Source organism: Prinia subflava, chromosome 1 (assembly GCF_021018805.1).
Source record: "Prinia subflava isolate CZ2003 ecotype Zambia chromosome 1, Cam_Psub_1.2, whole genome shotgun sequence".
Classification (NCBI taxonomy): Eukaryota; Metazoa; Chordata; class Aves; order Passeriformes; family Cisticolidae; genus Prinia; species Prinia subflava.
Genome location: NC_086247.1, coordinates 52,201,284 through 52,222,130, shown reverse-complemented (window position 1 = coordinate 52,222,130; position 20,847 = coordinate 52,201,284). Strand labels below are relative to the sequence as shown.

The 20,847-nt window shown below is 41.5% G+C and overlaps 1 long non-coding RNA gene across 1 annotated transcript in view; it reads right to left on the bottom strand.

Annotated features, from left to right (window-relative positions):
* The window catches only part of LOC134550211 (uncharacterized), a 125,438-nt gene that overhangs the window by 71,287 nt on the left and 33,304 nt on the right, over positions 1-20,847 (bottom strand). The window contains exon 2 of the long non-coding RNA XR_010080278.1: positions 7,014-7,099. This is a non-coding gene — a long non-coding RNA (uncharacterized LOC134550211). The remainder of the gene's footprint in view (positions 1-7,013; positions 7,100-20,847) is intronic.

Here is a 20,847-nt window from a genome sequence, read left to right as displayed (position 1 = left end):
TTGTTGATATTTTTCAAAATTCACTACAGTAAAGGTATGTTTGCACCACCCAAAGCTGGCGTGACAGCCTTGTGCTGGACTTTGCTTGCATGCATTCTTCCCATGCCATATCCCTGCCTAATAGAAACAGGTAGGCCTTAGCCCTGGTCTCATGTACGTTCATTTTCACTGGGTAGTTATGCTAGTCAAGATTTCTCTTAGTGCCAAGTGAAAGCAGGAATGGATCCCATCTTCATTTTTCATATTTAAAAGAAGGGTGGGGAAAGGGAGTCTATTGAAAAACACCAAAGCTCCAGATCAAGATCTAACCTCATAATTTAGGCCAGTTGTAAAAAGATCAAAATAAAACAAAACAAAACAAGCAAAGCAACATACAAAAACTCCAACAGATAGATTTGTATTTCTTCTTTAAGGTCTGATTGTAGTGAGGAAAAAGGAAAAAAAATGTGAAATTTCCATTACACACCATTTCACTTTGGCAAAGGTTCATACCTTCCTTTCCTCCAATTTTTTCCTTTGCAAATTGTGAACTTTAAAATTTTGGTTTAGAAAATAGGTAAAAAACCAATTTGTTCCATGCACTGTTACATTAGTCCTGAACTAAAGTCTTTTTTATTTTGGAGTGTATATCTTTATTAAAAAAAGAATATCCACAAACATAGAAATTTTTGGTGAGAGGTACCAGTTTTCAATTTTGCCTGCAATTCGGGAAGAAAGTCTTAAGCATGGAGACCTTTACTCCTTTGTAAACATGGTTAATAACCCCTAATATCAATGTACATTCTTCTATTAATTATGATAGAGACAATTGAATTTTCACAGTCTTTTTTTCGTGCTGATATTTACAAGGAGCTAGAGGACTGATTTTATATACTGCAGATCTGAAAATTACTTTTGGACTTAACACAGTAATTTAAATGCCAAGATTTTAAAGGCCTCACAAATGTCTTGGATTTGTAGTTCATGAAAAGTTTCATTCTTTGACAGAGTCTCTGAACAGTCTTGCCAGGGAAGTGGTGGTAAAATGGTTTTAGCACTTCTGTGAAAGCCGTAGTACAGATGATTGGAGATTATAATACACAGAAGGCCTTGGAGAGTACATTAGATATTAACAACACTTGGAAGATTAACTAGAAGCTGGTCAAAGAAAACCAACACAAATCCCTCTTTTCTTTTCCTTTCCCACCATAGTTCAGTCATTTCACACACACAAAACATAAACAAAATAAGAATGGAAATGCTTAGTTCCAGCGTGGCTGTTGTATTGCCTCAAAGAAGATTAAGCCAGTCTGGTTAACATCACTCATATGACAGAATAACGACTTAACGTCATGAGGCTCCACCATGGCATATCCCAGACTTAGAAACCATTAAATGCTTCAGAATCGGGGTTCAGTATTTCCTAGTGAAACACAATACTTCATATGGCATTGTTTCTTAATTATAGACTGAATTTTTGTCAGCTTTTTTTTTTTTTTTAAGCAAGTTTTTGTATGTATTTTTCCACTGACTGCTAGGCAAGTCTGCTACTCCATGGGTCGAATTTCCAGCCTTTTTGAAGACAACACATCATATCAGTGATCATACTGGTGGGCCTAAAAGGTTGTCCTTCTGAAGGTGATTTGATTGGGGTCCTGCCCTGGCAAGCATTGGAGAGTAAATCTGAAATGCCTCTTCAGGGAGCCATACAAAGTTATGTAGTTATGAGGAGAAAGGCAGAGAATTGCTGCTATATCAGAAACAGGCCAGAAAACTAATGATAGGATTAAGTAGTGAATTTTCTATGGAGGAGTCATCAGCTAGTGCCTTGGAATGCTTAATAAATATATTGTGATAGCTGTAAAATGGGGAAGGGACAAACCAGCACTGAGAGGTGATATCCTTATTTATGGCTTGGTCCCAGCTAGAGCAGACTAACCATGGCATCACAGAAACATTAAGACTGGAAAAAACCTCTAAGATCATGGAACCAGCTTTGTTCACCACTAAACCCTGTCTCCAAGCGCCATATTCACATGTCTTTTGAACATTTACAGACATGGAGACTCCATCATTTCCCTGGGCAGCCTATTTCTATCCCTGACCACCATTTGCGTGAAGAAATTTTTCCTAATATCCAATCTACACATCCCCTGGAACAACCTGAGATCATTTCTTCTGGTTCTGTCACTTGCTGCCTGGGAGAAGAGACTGACACTCACTTGGCTACACTCTCCTTTCAGGGAGTTGTAGAGAGATAAGGCCACCCCTGAGCTGCCTCTTCTCCAGGCCAAAAATCCTCAGCTCCTGCAGCCTTGCCTCATAGCACATGTGTTCCAGACCCTTCACCAGCTCCATTGCTCTTCTCTGGACACACTCCAGTTCCTCAATGTCTTTTGTGTAGTGAAGGGCCCAAAACTGAACATAGGATTTGAGGTGCAGCCTCACCAGTGCCAAGTACAGGGTGAGATCCCTTCCCTATTCCTGTTGTCCGCACTGTCTGAAACAAGCAAGGATGTCATTTCTCAACTTAGAGGTCAAGAAAACTAGAAACACAATGGCAAAGCCAAAAGTAAAACAGAAAAAAACACTCTTTTTTTTCTGGAAAAATTTAAAGATAACCTGGTCTTATGTATGACAGCATCTTGACAACCATTTCAGTCAAAAGAGAGAGTGTGAAACATGGCAAGGCGCATGGAGAAAGTTTTTTGTCCATTGACAGCCAAGAGTGAAGGAAATGTTGAGGTGTAACCACCCCAGCAAGGATATTGCAGGACAGAGGCAGGTTTAGCCAGGAGGCAGGGCTTCTCCTGTCAAGTAAGTTTGTAAAGCCTGGAGTCATTAACATTAGAAAGAGGAAGGGTAGTCTGGGATTTGATGGAAGTATATAGAATATAGAACATGGCTTGTACAGCAAAGACTGGATGGCACCTTTCTTCATTCTGTCCTGGACTCTGCAGTCAGTGCAATAAAACACTAATATATCCAGCTAAATATCCAGTGCTTCTGCAGAGAGCACTGGGTTAAAATGAGGAGCTCACTGTCCCAAAGGATGGAGATGATGAGGGATAATCACGATTCAAATCCTGTGTATGAAAAATGTGCAGTTATCATTAACAGTAATAGTTTTGGAAGAGATAGTACACCCTACTCTTTCAAGTACAAACCAATTGTTAGATACTGCAATTAAAACTATGCATAGGCAAGATCAGACTAGCTGCTTTCTGCAAAGTTCATGATCTTCCTTCAGGATCCAGCTAGTGAGTTTGCAAATGCAAAGTTTGCAAAAGCAAATGATGCTGAAGCTATTTTCTCATTGCAGCAGGAGGTATAGGAAGATTCTGTGAAACGAAATCAGTTTATAAAGGAAAGTAACTCAAACTCCCACAGTTTTGCTTGAGCTATGTGTTTTTCTGATCTTTTAGTCAGCCTCCTTTTTTAATTTTCCCTAGTGCTCTGAGATTCATAATTTAATATTTCAAATACATTGCCATTCTGATCTACATTTATCAGGCACGCTGAAGCCAGACATAGTGACACCTTTTTAAAATGACTTGGACAAAAACAAGTGCCTACACTTTTTTGCTGTTCATTTGAAAATTCATAAGAGCAAACCATTCCCTGTGCTTTAAAATTATCTAGAAATACCTTTAGCAAAAAAAGCATTTCTGTGTGTCTGAGAAGAAAATCACCTCATTTAAGAAACCATCTTTAGACAATTTAGCAAGGGCTACTTTTTGTGCCCAAATTCTTTAGAAACTATTTATCCAAGCAATAGTTGAAAATAATTATCCAACCACATGCTTGCAAAGGGAGGCAAGATTTGTAAGGCAGATAATATCTTTCAAGTCTGTATAGCTGGAGAAAGCAGACAAGTTTTCAAGCATACAAGCCTTTCCCCAGCTCATTTTTTCTCTCATCTTTGTAAGCTGAAGTAATAAAATAAACCATTTACATTCCAAAACTATCACAGCTACAACACTGATACTGATACTCAGAAAGCTGGAGACTGAAAAGGCACACTTCATATGGATGTAAGATGTCAGCTGAAATTTCTTATAGCAAAGTGGCAAGCAAAACCCCCATAATTTTACCAGCAAATATTTCTACAAAAGTGTGTGTGTTGAAGTTCTACCTTAAAGAACTTCCTGGTGAGAATGAAAACCTTACAGGGTTTTTTTGGTTTAATTTCATTTTTTTTTTTTTTTTGACTGTTGATGTTAATAGGAATGTCCTGTTCAGAGAATTTCAATGCCAAGAAAAAAAAAAAAAAAAAAAAAAAAAAAGGCAGGCACAGGGGTGGTTGGATGCTGTAGATTCCTCACAGTTATAAACGAAATACCGGAAAACACATCTGGGAGCCACATTGCTGAGGGCTGAACAAAATGAAGCTAATGATCTGAGAGGCAAAGCAGCACTGAGACTGAAGGCAGAGAGAGCCCTGAATATGCAGTAGACCAGAAACGTGAAGCATCATGAAGCATCATCTCTCCATCTGCAGTTGAGAGATTCCAAATTTGCTAGAACTGCTTTCAATATAAATGTATCTGATCTTGTTTACTTCTACCAGACATGCAATGGAGGGAGGCAGCAAAATGCTGGAGAAAACTGTGGCTTTACTTCTCAATACTCTCCTGTATCTTTCTCAACTTAATGCTGGTGCTTCTTGGGTGCCTGTCTCACTCTTCCCATCGGAGGAAATAAATACAGGTAACAGAACCTGCTCAGTAGCAACCTTCAAACCCTCAGAAAACTCTGTAATACATGGAGGCTGAACAATTCCTACATTTGAGGGATCACAGATCCTTCACTTAGGTATGTTTGAGGAACAAACCCTAACTGAATGCTTGGAAGTGTCACCCATGAGTTTACTTTTTCCAGTGACCTTGTGGATTGCAGAAGGGCTGCTGCTCACTGTGATGCTTATCCACATATGTGTAACTGATGTCAGTGATGGAAAAAGTCATCCCTCATTTGTTCTTGGAAAGTGTCTTACGTAGGTAATTTTCCTCTACATGGGGTACTTATTCATGCCTTCTTTTAAAGACCCTGTAAGATTGATTGTTCCTTTTATCCATGGTCTGTTCTTCCTCAAATCTCCATGTCACTCATTTCACATGTGAACAGAGCCATGAAAGGAGGACACTGAAGAGGATCCTGTGTGGCTCCAGCTCAGCTGCACCCTTTGCACTGACATCCCTCACAACCCTCGGTGAGGCTCACCCAGCTGTGCCTCTTGCTCTATTTCTAAGGTCACACTAAGAACTGCAGACCCACTCCCAGCTCCACCCCAGCAGACCACCAAGGCCACCAAGCTGGCTGCCCTCAGTGCCACAGGAGGGACACCAGCTGGTCAGGAAAGCAGCTTGTCCTGGTGTTGTTGCTGTCCCAAAAGGGCAGCTGCCATCCCTCATCTCGCAAGGAGATGAGTCCTCGCAGTGCTCCACATCTCACTAGGGCAAGGTGGCTGCTCCTCCCTTGGAATCAGTGTGCCACGTCTTCCTCGTGCTTCCCAAGGAGCTCTCCAGGCAGGAGAGCAGGGCTTGCTCTGCACTGCTGCCTGCAGACTCGGTCTGGAACCCGTGGTATCGCTGGAGCAGCTCTGTCCCTCAGCAACTGGCTTGCACGAGAAGCTGCCAGCTGCTGTAATGCTTAAAAAACTGAAGGCTCCCTACACAAAACAAAGCACATCCAAACCATGGAGTGAAACCCACATGTATCTACAGCTATCAATTAATTAATGGAAAAATCATTTAGCAAGGACTTTGGAAGGGATGGTAAAAGCCACAAAGCAGAGACAGATTGACCAGTTGATTTCCACCAGGTACCAAGACAATTTTGTCCGTGGCCATTCTGTCTGCAGAGTAAGATACCGGTTTTGTTTAGTTGAGCTTTTATCCCTTTTGAAGTTCCCTGTGGAAGCAGCAGCTCCACAGAGCATGGCCTCTCATTTTCTTACAGAGCTTTCCAGAAAAATAAGGCCCCATGGACTACATCACTGGGGGAAAAAAATAACTTTAATTTTAAAATATTGGGGGTTTTTTATTATTATTTTTTAAAAAAACAAATTGCCACTTCCAGGATACTTCAGTCAGCACTGCAGAAACTAGACAAATTAGAAGCCATGAGAAACCAAACAAAATGTTAAGTAGCTGAAAAGGGGGTTTGGCTGGATAAAAAAGTGGAAAGGAGTAGCTGTTGTGTGTACAGTTTAGCTGAGCAATGATGGAGGCCATATGTTAACTGGCTACAGGCATCTGTTAGAAATAGACAGCTAGCAGAGGAATAACAACTTAGGAGAGTAAAAGAGCAACAGTTAGACATAATGACAACCCTAAGAAAGGCAAAATTTAGACTAAACCTCAATTTTTCTTTTTCCGTAACAGGTCCTGGGATGTGGAATATTCCCAGGGTTCTGCATAAAAATACTTTTGCATACCGAGTACAGAGTTTTATTCCTTCTCAGTTTAAAGTCACTCATTCTGAAGGACACAATCTTGCACTGATAATCTCAGTAGCCAGAGAGCGAGTTTCTATCCATAAGCATCACCTTCCTGATAAAGGGCCTGTTGGCTACAGGGAATGTTATAAGAAGAAAAAATCACTTCAAAATATTGTCTGTTGCTTGTGTAAGATAAAGCCAAAAGCAAGCAAGTGGGAGAAAAACTAAGCATTGGCTTGTTTATCAGACTGGCAAAGCTGAAGTCATTTTGTACATTTTCTATTTCTTTTTTAGTGCACAGTCCTTCTGGTTTTGGGTGGGGTTTTTTAACAAAATTAAAACTACAGCCCATTGTACCCCAAATGTCATGATACTTTAGCAACAGCATTGACGTGTCTGACCATTTCGCAGTGTCTCAGGACCCTCGATACCCTGGTATCTCTTCTGTAACTGGTTAAGTAAAAACCAGGTGTGTATTCTCCTGGGTCATCTCAGTGGATGTATATTTAGGAATGACAATATCTGGATGATATTCAAACATTCCTCTGGATCCATGTCATCTTGGCAAACGGTTTTAGATGCACATACTGACCTGTATCTCTTCATCTGCTCTGTGTTTTGCTCAGCCCTGTAACCACAGCCAGTATATGGATTTCATCACACAGAGGTGCCAAGTCTCTGCAGAATTAGAAACGAGGAAAAGTGTGTGACTCATCCTGAAGAAGACCAGATGTAATGTTCCCATTACCTGTTGCAGTGAACACATTACCATTCCAAAACTACCCTGATTTTTAGGGGTTGCACTGACAGCTTCATCACTTTTCATTATCATATGGAAGAATTTCTCCCCAAAAGGTCTTTTTTCCTATGGTGGCTACACAGGGAAGCAGCCTCAGCAGGTTTCAGCTTGAGCCCACTTTTTAAGTTTATTCTTCAACATCTGCATTATGGCAAGATTCCTCAAAGGGAATCTTCATGACTCTGTGAAGTTTAACCAAAATATTTAAAAACAAACCAATTGCTAAACATCAAAGCAGTTCCAGAATGTGCTAGAATTTCCCAAAGCACACAGAGACACACAGAAGTAAAGCAAGCCTCTCCCCATAGGTATGCTTTTATGTTCAGCTTAAACCTAGGCCCAGGTGTAGGGTTGACTGTTCAAGCTGATTATTAATGCAGTTTATACATCTCCCTGTCTTTAAACAAATCTGTCCTCCTTCCTCTGCACCCACCCAGAAGCTTCTCATATTGCCTGTGATGTGCCCAATTTGATATAATTTACTTACGACAGTACTAAGGAATGTTTCAGCAATCTCTTCCATGAGACCATCTTTTTTGTAAACTTGTGTTTTCCCTTTCTTTTTGGCTTGAAAATATAAAACAGAGGATACCATCCCTCAGTAGTTGCAAGCAAACCATCTGGTCCCCAAAACACAGCAGTTGAAGGCTTCAGTCATTTAAGAACTGCTGACAGTTTATATATAGCTTCCTTTAAAATAGCCACAAGGACAAAGAAAAAAAAAGAGAAATGTGTCTATCAACTTATATACGTGCATTTCATATGTGATCTAATATCTCACAAAGCTGACTCCAGTGCCTCACTCAAGAAAAAACAAAAGAAAGTGAATGGCTAAAACAGGTAGTGCAGAAATCCTTTAATTTGTAAGAAAGGAAACTGACAATACATTTAAAACCTTCCACCAGTATTTACAGAACTATCATCTGAACTTTCGCAGATTGAAACCACGGAGTCCAGGTACATGAGCTGGTGATAATTACGTATTATTTAGCCTAGAATACTGTTTCTCTTGGTACTGTTACATGTTTGCAATAAACCAAAGATACTAATTTTCTGTGAATTTGTGGACACACTTGAAAGGGACTTTGTCTGGCACACAGCAAATCTCCACTTTGTTTATACTCGTGTCTAACCACTGCTGAGTCTGGGGCCACCAGCTTGTCCCTAGGCTGAGATCATAGGAATATTGCAGCTCACATCAAAGCCGACCAGAAGCAGGAGACAATCTGCACAATGACCTCATGTAAGAGAGGGTATGAGTTCAACAAACCCCATCTGATGTCTTTACACAGAGTGCCAGGCCACCTGAGCAGGGATTGCAGCATTCCACCTTGCAGCTGCTTACCACAGTGTGACACACTGGAGAAATAAAAAAGAAAATAATCTTTTTCATCTATAACGTCTACAAAAAAAAACCATACAGGACTAGAATCAAAGACTCATGGAATCATTTGGGTTGGAAAAGACCTTTAAGGTCCTTGAGTCTAAAGTCATATGGTTCAGACCTTATAGTTGGCCAAACTGGCACCAAAAATTTTCTAAGGTTTAGCCACACGTGTCACCTTGAGATAAAGTGTATTTGGAGAATGAATAAGGCAGAAAAAAAAATCCACAGACATTTTCCTCAGCCATTTCATTTTGTGGCGCTCATAGTGTGGGATTCATATGGAACAGTCTGTTGCTGGCTCTGCCAATTTCATTCTGGGGTCGGAAGATATTGAATAGTGTCTGAGAAGGGCATAAGCCCCCTCAACTTAGATTAGCAGCAGTGGTTGGGTAAGCGGAGCTGGTGGGAGGGCACAGGGTGCAGTAATTGCCAGGTAAGCCCTGTTGCTCGTGAGGAAAAATTGCTTATGTGTGAAGGCTGTCCCCAGGGATACATTTGGGCAACAGATCAGTGTTCTGTTGTGGCTGAGGACAAAAGGAGTTCCTGTTCTCCCGAAACCTCTGGTATGTTCTGGCAGAGGAATTTTAACTCCATCAAAACAATATTTCAGCATTTCTTCCACTCTAATTGAAAGAGAGACAAAAATGAGAGAAGACAGCAGAGCAGAAGCACAATCAAATTAAGTGTAATTTTAAAAGAAAGTAATGTTGGAACCTTTTCAAAGTTTGGAATACATTATCATAAATATGTAGTTGTGTAAAAATTAGTGTTCCAGGATGTTCTGAAATAATGGCTAAAGCAATCATCCATGTATTACCTAAAGGCAGTATAGTGGCATTGTTAAATATGACGCTTCAAACTCTCTTTTATTAATACCCTAATTTTCTCATTTTTAAAACACATTTTCCAAATGTTCCTTGTCCAAGAAAACATTTCCCATGACAGATAATTGATTTCAGATTTAAAAACAAACAGAAACCCCAATGGCAACCAACATATCCACTGGAAAATCAGCCATTGTTAAGCCCCACTGATCTCTATTATACTTGCAGATATCTGCAGTACGGTCCTCATGTCCTGGAAGAAGGATGTGAAACTCTGACACAGGAGATTTGAAATAACCTGCACCAGAATTTCCTGGCAATTACTGTACTTGTGAAAAACTGCTTGAATTTAGTCAACCACCCACTCAGGGAAAGGAAGGGCTGGGGGTAAAGGAACTCCACAAGTGTCCTCTAGTTATCACCTGGACACTCTGAAACAGATTTGGCAGATATCAATTATGATTTTTAAAAATGAGGGGGAGAAATAAATCAGGCCCTCAAAAGCAAGGACATGGCACGGTCAAGGTTGTAGTGCTCAAAGACCAGAAAGGATTGGTGCTGCAGGGTAGTCCAAAGACTGTCAGTTTTGCCCCTTGGGCTTAATTTCATTTGTTTGGAAGTGGGAAGACACCAACAAGGAGTCCAGTGCTGCAGGCAAGTTATTTAAAGCAAACTTTGAAAACCCCAGTTTCAAGGGTACCTAAGCACTTACAGATGTTGACTTATGCCCTCTGACATTATGAGTTATTAGACACTTCATCCATCTGGGTGTTCTGGAAAACCCAGATATTTAAGTACCTTCAAAAATCATATCTGAATGGAGATCATATTAATTTTGTATTCATAACGTAGGTGACCATTTCATTAAGGAAAACAAGTTTTAACTGCTTTCACTCAACTGGACAAAAACTATAATAAAATAAATTAAAGGGCTAATTGGAGGGGGAAAAATCATTAAAATTTTCTTATTTACTTGTTATATTGAAGGTCACTTTACTGAACAAATAAAATGTCTCTTAGGCACACTGTAAATTTTCAGTCAAACTTCCTTTTCCACCCAAAGGCAATGAACCAGACCACACATCTCTTTACAGAGAGTAATATAAAAAGATACAAAACAACCAAAAAAAATTTTAATCTTGTATTTTGTTTATATTTCTTATTCATGTTCAGGAACAAAACCACTCAGGGACAATGTAGGGTCCAAACCACAAAATATCATATAAAATATTCCCAAGAGACTTAAATAAAGTAATTTCCTAGCTTTTCATTTGTTTGTTTGTTACCTATTAGCCATTTGTAAATCCAACTAGCATTCCTCTGTGGTAATACATCAAGCCAAAAGAGAATATTGTCTGAAGAAACATTTTTATGCTAATGTCTTTCAGAAACACTGACAGCAGATATCTGGATTACTTTAATATGAACATCCACCATGAACTGTTAACTTTCCTAGACCATTTGTAACTACCTGTGTTTGTAAAAATCTTCCTATTGGTAAAATTAGGCCACAAAATACTTTTTCCTGTACCTAGACAAGAAAGGGACCCAATCTCACTTGGAGAATTGAAAGGAGGAAACAGAAGTTCTGTTGTTTTTCCTCTAATAGGCTGTCACTAGAGATATCTGTACCTACAATAGAGATATCTGCTACTATCCAGAAGATTAGGAGTAACAGCACCTTTGGAACAGGGGATGTGGTACTTTCTCTAAATAGCTCTTTCATAAACCAAGAGTATCCACACTTACCTGACTGCATTATCCTAATGTCAGAGCCAAAGCCACTGGTACCCACTCCACTGTCTTCAGCAGGCTTTGGAGGAGTTGCTAAATGAACAACTGATCTGTTCGAGTCTAATTCTTACACACGATTTTATTTTCTTTACCTCCCTAGTAACACAAATGAGCATCTTTAGATGATTAAGCGGAAAAATTGAGCTCTGGAAAACTCTTGGTCCTGTTTTTAAAGCTACAAGATGAGATGTTCCTGTGACAGATGCTGCATGCAGGAGTTCTAAGCTGCTCACTCTGCCAACAACATGTGCATACCCCTAACTCCTGAGACTGCCACCACCTTCAGTAGAGAACTCCAAATGAAGATCTCTTAAACAAGACTGGTCCTTCAGCAGCCCCTACTTGGAAGCACAGCAAATTATTAATCCAACAGAATGATAACTTTACTTAAATCTGATTTTATCTCATCAGACATCTATAAGTGCAAGTAGATTGATAATATACGCTCCTCTCTTCTGTGTCAGGGATTTGAGCTGACAGCCCTATCACAGAAGATTTCCTGTCATTGTAACACTTCTTGTTACTATGTAAAGAAGCCAGGACTGCTAATGAAAATTACTTTTTTGGTACCATTTTCAATTAAAGGAAGATTTGTGAAGGGGTTTTGGAGGTGTTGTGCTGATTCCTTGCTTCTGTATTACCTCCCGCATTTGTCTTTCTATTTTGTCTTTTATCTCTTTTCTGATGCCCCACATCCCATCATGCCACACTGCACTCATTAAATAAACCCCTAAATCTAGCTTTTGTCAAGCACTAATCCTTTTATTTCCTAAATCTTATTTAATCCAAAGGGCTCCCTTTCATCTCTTTAACTGTCAGTTGGATCACTACTGTTTCCTATCAACAGTTCCTGAAAATCCTGTATGGAGTTAAAAAGCTTTCAAGGGTTTCTATGATTCTCATTAGATTCTGCTCTCCCCAACACCTGCTAAAGACCATATTGCTGCTGCTCCTGCCCTTCTGCCTCCCCTCACCCTGACACAGCTCACAAGCAATAACCACGTTAGAAAGGGTTTCCCCACTTTTTCTGGAAAACTCTCTGCCCTAGTTTCAGCCCGCACATTAGCAAGACTTGGTTGAACATGCATTGTTTAATAAAGGGCAGACATTTCTAGGTAGAACTGATCAAGGAGGGGGTTACAAGGAAAGCTTTCCCTGGCACCACAGGGAAAGGCTCTCAGTTGGTTTTTCATGCATTAAATCACTGTCCATATTAAAAAGTGTCAGCATTTCTGCCTTGTGCTTCTGTTTCTCCTTTTGATCCCTCGGAGGCCAGTGGAGCAAAACTAGTGGAAGAAGCAGCTTTCAAGAGTCTCTCCCTTAAGGAGCACCCATTTGCTAATACCTGAGAGATGTCTGCTGCAATCTTGTCTTCCTAATGTAAGATACTTCAGAGTGAGTCCTGCCAGGTGAGATGTTGAGTAGAAATTCCAGTGAGAGGACACCCCAGTTCCCACACTGCCCATTTGCAGACCAAGCTCTTTGCTCCCAGCCTTCAGCAGCCCAGAGCAACTCCTCACACTGCCCTGTTCTGCAGCTCTCAGAGAGGCTGTACAAATGCCTTAGAAACTTTCTGCTCCTTGCAACCTTCCATGGTGCACGTGACAGCGGTGGAAGCCAAAGCCCAGAGCTTGTAAGTGTACAGAAACCATTCCCTCCAAAGGAAGGCAGAGCTTCTATTGCTATGCCATGGTAGGAGGGGAACCCTTATCATGCCACCCACCCTTCCTCCTTTCACCCCCTCACCTCCTTTCAAATGCACTTGTTGATTTTAAAGAGTCCAGAGGTGACCTGTCATTTTTACACCCTACTAGACAAATAGCCCAGAACATGAGATTTAGCAGATCAGATTTAATATAAAATGTGTGAGGTTTATTTCCATTTTTTCCCCTCAGGTAATGACTATGAACACCTGATGAATGACACTAGGATCAGTGTAGCAAGCTGTGAGCACCCTCATTCCCTACTGACACACCCCATGTACAGAGAAAAAGACCATTCAGAGCCACCGTTGAACAGCAAGAATATGATCTCTTAAACCCTTAAGTTCAGGCCTGGGATTTCATGCTGAATGCTGCCATGTGGACCCACTGTATGTAACCAGTTCAGCTGGCTAGATGGCTGCTGCAGTCCATAGCTGCTCTGATTTGCACTCAGCAGCAAGTTGTTTCCTTCCTTTTGCACAATACAAGCCTCATCTCTCTGCAGACATGCAGTAGCATGTCTGCCACCTTTGCACTACCATACTCATGTCTCAGGGTGGGTCCAAGCAAGTTTAGTCAAACTCTAGAGGCTTTTTTTAATGCTGAAATATTGTCTAAGAAGGCAATGGCAGAATGAATGGGACTGAAAAGAGCATGGGAACACAGTAACTGTAAATTTGTCCTCACTCGTCTCTTTCATATAATGTTTATTCAAAATCTTCTAATGTTTTTAATTAGATTTTGCTCATTGTGAGTTCTGTATTTTACTCATGTAATAGTACTCTAATGAAGTTAACTAAGAGCTACAAAATTCAGAGCTGGATTTTTAAAAAATCTTTCAAAACCACAAATGTCTTGTACTGATGATTGAACAACCTGCCTCAGGATCCAGAATCCAACCTTTCCTCCAACTTGGGTATCAAATATCTCTACCCACAAGGTCATCAACCACCCTTGCAACCCCTTTCTTCGGTGTGGGTGTGATAACAGGACCCAACCCAGCCAACCTTCCCAGAGGCAATTTTCCAGCATGGTTCTGGAGATTGCAGTGAGCTGGGAGTGACCACAATAACCACTGGGAGAAGACACGAGCTGCATAGATATGAGCTATGCTGCACCAGTTCCCCTCCATGCTGAATACAGGCCTGGGTGACCAGGACCTGGCTGTCTCATTTACTTATTCAAGGACAGATGGAGAAAAGGAGAGAAAGAAGTTTCAGGTCTCCCCAGTCATTTATAAAGCTACTTCATCATCATCCATCAAAAGGTATATGATTTCAGCTACCAAATAAAAATATTTACTAATTAAAGGGGAGTTCTCTCAGAAAAAAATAATCCGTTTTTTTCCTGTGGTATCTGTGAAAGCAAAAGCCAAAGGAAGAAGCAGCCAGTGCAGCCAAAATCTCAAATTAACACCACTAGTTTAAAAACAAACTGCTGCTTTAGAGCCAAGCAATGTAAAGGATGTGGGGTGAGTGTAATTTGAGTGCAACAGCTTAAAGTTGAAGAACAAAGAGTCCTGTTGCCCTTTCAGCCAGATGGAGGAGGTCTGCAGAAATGCTGCTGTGAAAGAAGGGCCACAATTGATCTGGGGGTTATGGAGGCGTGTGTTGCTACGAGACAGTCTTGGACTAAAAACCAGTAGCACTTGCACATATTTTTCATCTGACAGAATGTTGAGAACCAGAGACAATGTGAAGGAAATTATTTTCAAATTCATAACTACTTTATCATCTCCAGATTTGCCACGTTAACCTGAAGTGACATGAAAGAACAGAAATGTGTTAATATTGGGAATGTAGGATAGCTCCCACTCTCTAATGACACAGCACCTCCAGCAAAAAGAGAGACGGCAGCATAGTCCATCAATCCTTCAAAGCTATCTGGAGACCAGTCTTAACTCAAGAGACCTGCCATGGTATGTACCTCTTAGGCTGCATTCAGCAAGATCCATCTAACATGCACACAAAACTTGCCAGCCTACCAGCAAAGTTCTTCACACAAAGGAGCAGTGGTCATTTCCCCACACTTAACAAAACACAAAGTGAGCAGAAGTGCCAGCAGTAGAAAGTGTAACTAGCAAACGATCATTTGTCACCTGGGTAATTTTAATAGGGTCTGTGGTAGTATTTTTAAAACACACAGAGGAAGGAAACATGGGACATAAGGCTCAAAATCTGCCTAAAACTTTCTTAAGTGTCATGTAATTGCCTAAATGCTTAGCTAAGGTTTCTCTGGCAGGTTTGCTACTTCTGCCATGGTTTGGTTCCAAAAACACATAGGCAAAAGCAGCACCTAGGCATATTCCACAAACAATGGCAAGTGGGAGAGAAATGTAAAAGAAAATTCCCCAGATTCTCATTTTTCATCTGGCTTCACTTTAGAGTCTTTCATAACCTGAGATCATCCTTCTCCAGGAATTACATGACTTGCCCTTTATCAAAGCAGTTCTCAAATAGTAAATATGTTTTATAAGAGAAAGCTGGAAGGGAAGCAAAATAATCACAATTGGGTCTTGAATTTCTTTTTCATTTTTGATAAAAAATTCAAAATTATTTTCCCAACTCTTTTTTCCTAAATGAAGAAAAATGTTTCAGAGATCCAACTTGATGCTACTCAAGGGGCTTCGTAGCAGTTTGCCCTGGGAATCTGTTTTGAGGGCTTCAGGGAACACGAGTGCTGCTCAGTTTAAAAGAACCATCCTTTTAAAACACAGGAGCAGGCAATCCCATTGTGTCCTAAGTCAAGAAAGCAGGGAAGATGACCGGCTTGGCTGAACAGGAAACTCTACTTGGAACGAAGAAGAAATTGTAGGTTTGCTGGAAGTGAGGCCAAGACTTCACAGGAGGTTCACAGGTGGTCAATGGTTGCAAACCTTTTGGATGTGAGCAATATGTATTTATTACTGATGTTTTGTCTGGGACTTTTTTAGCTCCTCAAACTCATTTTTAGAAATTTCTAAGCTGCTTCCTATGGAAAAACAAAGGAGCCTGAGAACAACAACAACCCATTAGAAAAAGTATCCATCTGTCTCAACATTGTCTCCAACCTGGCCAACCACTTCTCTAAAGGAAGAGTGACATGAGCAGTACAAGTCAAATATAGATGGTGGTGTTTTGTGGTAAACACAACATTTATTAAAAACAAGTTGTAAATGTTTTCCATTGTAAACTCAATTTCTCTTGCAGAGTTCATAATTACTATGGCTGTCACCTTCATCATAAAATTATCATTCAGCCAGGGAACTGATGATTAAAGTAATCAACTTGCTGTAGTTATAAAAGAAGAAAAGCAGGAAGGGTAAATAGTAACACAGAAATTATTAAAAAAGCAGCCTTGTCATGGAGAAAATTAAATCCTTTCCACCACTCACAGTGCCAACAAAATGTTTGTGTTTATCTCTTCCCACTCTTTGTGCTATCCTGGATATGGGGGATGACTGCATCTTTGGTGAGGCACATGGGCAGCTGCAGCATTTTCCAGGGGCTACAGGACCATTCCAGAGACCCCTGAGAGCAGGCTGAATCACAGCACTGTCTGTTTGATCAGCTCTCTCTCCCAAAGCATCTGGATGGAGCCTCAGACAAGAGATGCTCAGAAAAGGAGTTGGCTGCTCGCCCTGCTGCAGATGAAGAATTCAAGCAGCACAGAGAGCACAGGGGAAGGGAGTGCATTATTTCCAGTGGAGGGAGAGATGCAGCCAAAAGATGCCCCAGATTTGAAGGAGCTTTATCAAAATACAGAACCAACAAATTTACTTGTAAAAGGGTGGAGGAAAGACCAGGATAAATTGATGGGATTTTGAAAGGTCATCCCCAAATCTAGTGGCTAAATCTAGCCAAATCAAGGCATAATTTCTTCTCTTGTGATATAATAATTCACAGAATTTAAGGAGAGTCAAGTCCAGTTCAAGAGAGTCAGGTCCAAATCAGCCCCAATTCCCCAACAGGATTATTCACCCTGTGCATTCATGGGTACACAGAGGTAAACAGATGGCATTTTCAGGGTTCCACTGATGTCTCTGTCAGTCTATTAGATCCATTTTGCACAGGTGCAAACAGCACAAGGTAAAAATCAGTTGTGAACTGTTTCCAGTGCTGCAGGGCACTGAGTTCTGATGTTACAATAAAATCTGGGGACACAGCAAGCAGGTATTAGATTGACCAAGAGGTTCCTGCATGCAGGATCAAGCACCAGTTTAGCTGCAAGATGGAGGTAGGAGGCCAGTGCTGTGGGGAGGCTGCAACCCATGTGTTAGCATCCCCTGGAGCAGCCTGTTCACTCCCACATGGTGCAACTGATGTGCAGTCACATGAAATTGCAACGGCAAAATGCAAGGGTGGACACTGCCCTGACTGGCATGATTCCTCCCTACACTGCCCTGGTCAGATGCCGTGGTCACAAAGGGTGTCTGTGCTTCACCACATGAAGAGAAACAGAAATCTCTGCAGTCAGATGTTTTCCTTTCTCATGGAAGTAGTGGGTTGTAGCAACAAGTCTCAGCTCTGAACTAGATCATGTGGAGAGGCAGGATGGCATATTCAGCTGCTCTCCCATCCCCTCCTCACAAAAGATAGCAAATTGCCTATTGTTCTTTATTTCCTTGCACATCATTTTGAAAAAAGCCTTACAAACACTAATTTGGGTGTTTGCCAGAATGAGAGCACCCCTAACCCTCAGAAATGGCACTAGAATAATTAGGCACAGACAGTCCTTTTTGCCTGTCTTTCACAGAAAGTGAAATAAACTGAAAAACTTGCATGGGCACAGACATTGAATATACCAAAGGTTCTTCTGAGCTCTGAGAAAGCCTGCTTCAGTGCTAATAGTTTTAATTTTGGTAATCACCCAGACTTGAAGTGGCCAAAAGCACTGGCCCAAGAGAGCTCATGTCCTTGTTCTCCCTTTCACTCACAGCCTCTCGTGTTTGCTGCCAAACACTGATAAATCCCTTGCTGCAGACCACTGAGCGTTTGGGACCACGGGAGTAAAACAGTCAAGCCACCAGCTTCTCGTAACCACTCCAGTCCTGCAGGAGAGAAGCAGAGAGTCCTACTGGAACATGAGCTAGGTGCAAGTATAAGGTAAAATAAACTGACCCTTTGAGTTTCACAGAGCATGAGATGCATTCCATGTGACCATCGTCACCAAAGGGCAAGAGTAGAATCATGTGGAGTCTCCCTGTGACACAGCCACAGCTGTAACAAGGTGCTCCAGCCATGTTCCACAATATGGACTGCCAGGCCCCACCAATCCACTGTGAGGAGCCAACATCTGCAGCCCCACTGGCTCTGAGCACCTGTGAGTGATGGTACAGACACTCCACACACTCCTTTTTCCTGCTGGACAAAGCCTGGAATACACAATGGATGTGTAGGAAGTGGGTTATGCAGCAAGAAGGGTACTGCTATGAAGAAAGGAGGGTTCATTCCTCCACAAACCTGATTTTTGCCTAGCAGGGAAACAGGGCCAGATGCAAGGGGCTCATCTGTTCCCCTTCGTTGTTCTCACACACACTAAGTCAGGGATACATGAGCACAACCCTGCCAGGACCTCAGGCAGCAGCAGGAGCACCAGCACTCCAGGTGTCCTCTCCTCCCTGCTGTGCACGTACTGGAGGTAGGAAAGTTGTTCTTGGCAGAAATTCAGTGGGCATCTGTGCCTGCAAAGGTCTTCATTGCAGAAGAGGTGAGAGAGCTCCTGGGAATCACTCAGGATTCTGGTAAACAGCAAACTTTTGCAACATGAGATTTAGCAGGACCTCAGAGAACTTAAAACAACTCCATGTCTAAATATTTGCTCCAGCATTCAGTGAAGGTCCTACAGTCTTTGCATTCGCCGAGAACAGGGCTGAAGTGGATCCAGCTCAGGTAGACACATTCCCACACTTGTGTCCCAATCCATCTGTGATTTTTGTCAGTGCCACTGCAGACAGCAATGGAATGATTCTTGTTAGGACACAGATGTCTCACATATTTTTGTCTCCACTGCAGGAGACAGCAGTGGGTTAGGCTCTGCAATTGCACACCACCTGCAGCTGGTCAGTACAGCAGAGAAAACCCTACCTGTTAGAAAAAGTATGTTTTAAAGTCCTGCAGTCAGCACATGGTGCTTAAGGGGTCTGTGTAAACCTCTGAAATCCAGTCCTTTTCCTTGAATCCTTTTTCTGAGACTGGGAAAGGCAGCACAAAAGAGAGGCATAGTCAAGTACTGTTACAGAAATCATGAGACCAAAGACCAGATTCCCAAAACAGCAAAATCTAGAAGACAATGTCAGGTAGATAAATAAATATGTAAAATATTTCCCAGTATCTGAGTTTGATTCTCTCACAAAACCCCCATTTTCTCATTTTCCTGGTGCCCCTCCTTCCCCTGGCACCAGAACTTGGCCCCTCTGGCCACAGGCTGTCCAGGCTCAGTTGGAGGATACCCCTTCTTCCCCCTCAGGTCTCTTAAGCTGAATAAAACCCACAGGTGTAGAACTCGTGTAAATGGCATAAAAAATCAAAAGCTGACCTGAATGCTAGCCAAGGAAACCAATTCTGTGGGGCTTTGCTTCGGAGAAGCATAGAAAAGAAAATATAGGCAGGAGGTTTTTCAGAAAAGGTTTTTCCAGAAAGTTTATTGCAATTTGAGTTTGCAGTTGGGAAGTCACAGCTACAAAAAGGACTTCAATCTCAAAATCTCAGTGTTTGTTTACAAAGTAAAAAGGACAAATATTTTCCCCCATCAGCATAAATGAATAGCATATGTGTCCTGCAAGAAGAGGGTGTATCTGAGAAGAACAGTGATTTTATCTTCCACACATCCTTTCTCTTTCCCCTTACAAGAGAAACTTTATTGACCTAGAATCTTCCAAATTTTGAGCTCTGATGCCTCCCTCTCCTTGCAGAATGTTCAGAGAAAGGCTTCAGCACTGATACACATGTACAGCTGCCACATTCATAGGCACACATTAGCCACCTCTGTACCTTTACTGCTTTGGACACTGAAACCTTTGATGCAGCCTCCATCAACACCACAAAACTTCCTGACTTTCACCACCACGGAACACTAGAACACTCACAAAGATTCTGTGGGCCATTCCTGACCTGAAGCCCAGTGAATCCAACAGCCAGCCACATCCCTCTGCAGGGCAGAGAAGGGACAGAACTTTGAAGCTCCCTGGGGAGGTTATAAAACTCAGTGGGGGAGATGACAAACAACCAAAAGACTTCCTATCTGTGGAAAGGGAACTAGATGGGTCACCTCTGGCAGTTCCCATGGCAGCAGCACTGCAGAGAGAAGAAAGGCAGTCCCTCAGGTAATTAGATTTCAGGCTATTCACATCTTTAAGCAAAAACCTTGAATTTTATTTCATACATTGATAAGGCACACCAAAATCTCAGGAACTGATGTTATGCAAAGCTCCAAACAGACTGAAGACACATATGCTGCTGAAGATAGAAATGTGCTCAATTTTAAGATTAGATTCATTTTGGGGTCTCAGGGTATGTGGGGACAGCAACAAACAACCTACAATGAAGGTGACTGATGCTATAAAATAGTATTATTTCTAATATTGGTTTGGGGTTTTTTTTCAAAGAAACAATTCTTTTCTTAGCAAACTGCTTCTTTGTGAGTTTTTACAGGAGTGGAAGGAAAGCCACATCCCACCACCCTCTGAGATGGTGCAGAATGACAAGTATTGTGCCTGAAGGCCCAGGGTAAGGGAAGGCTTCACAATCTCTCCCCTCTATTGTAACTCACAGCATCAGAGAGCTCCTCACCAACTGCTGCTGACCCTGCAGACTGCAGGAGCTCTTAGTGCAGCTGAGCACTGGTGACTCCTGGACCCCTTCCCAGAAAACTCTTCCTCTAGAAAAACAAGCTCTTCAGATTAAAGAGAAATATTTAGATACACAGCAGGACCCGAGATA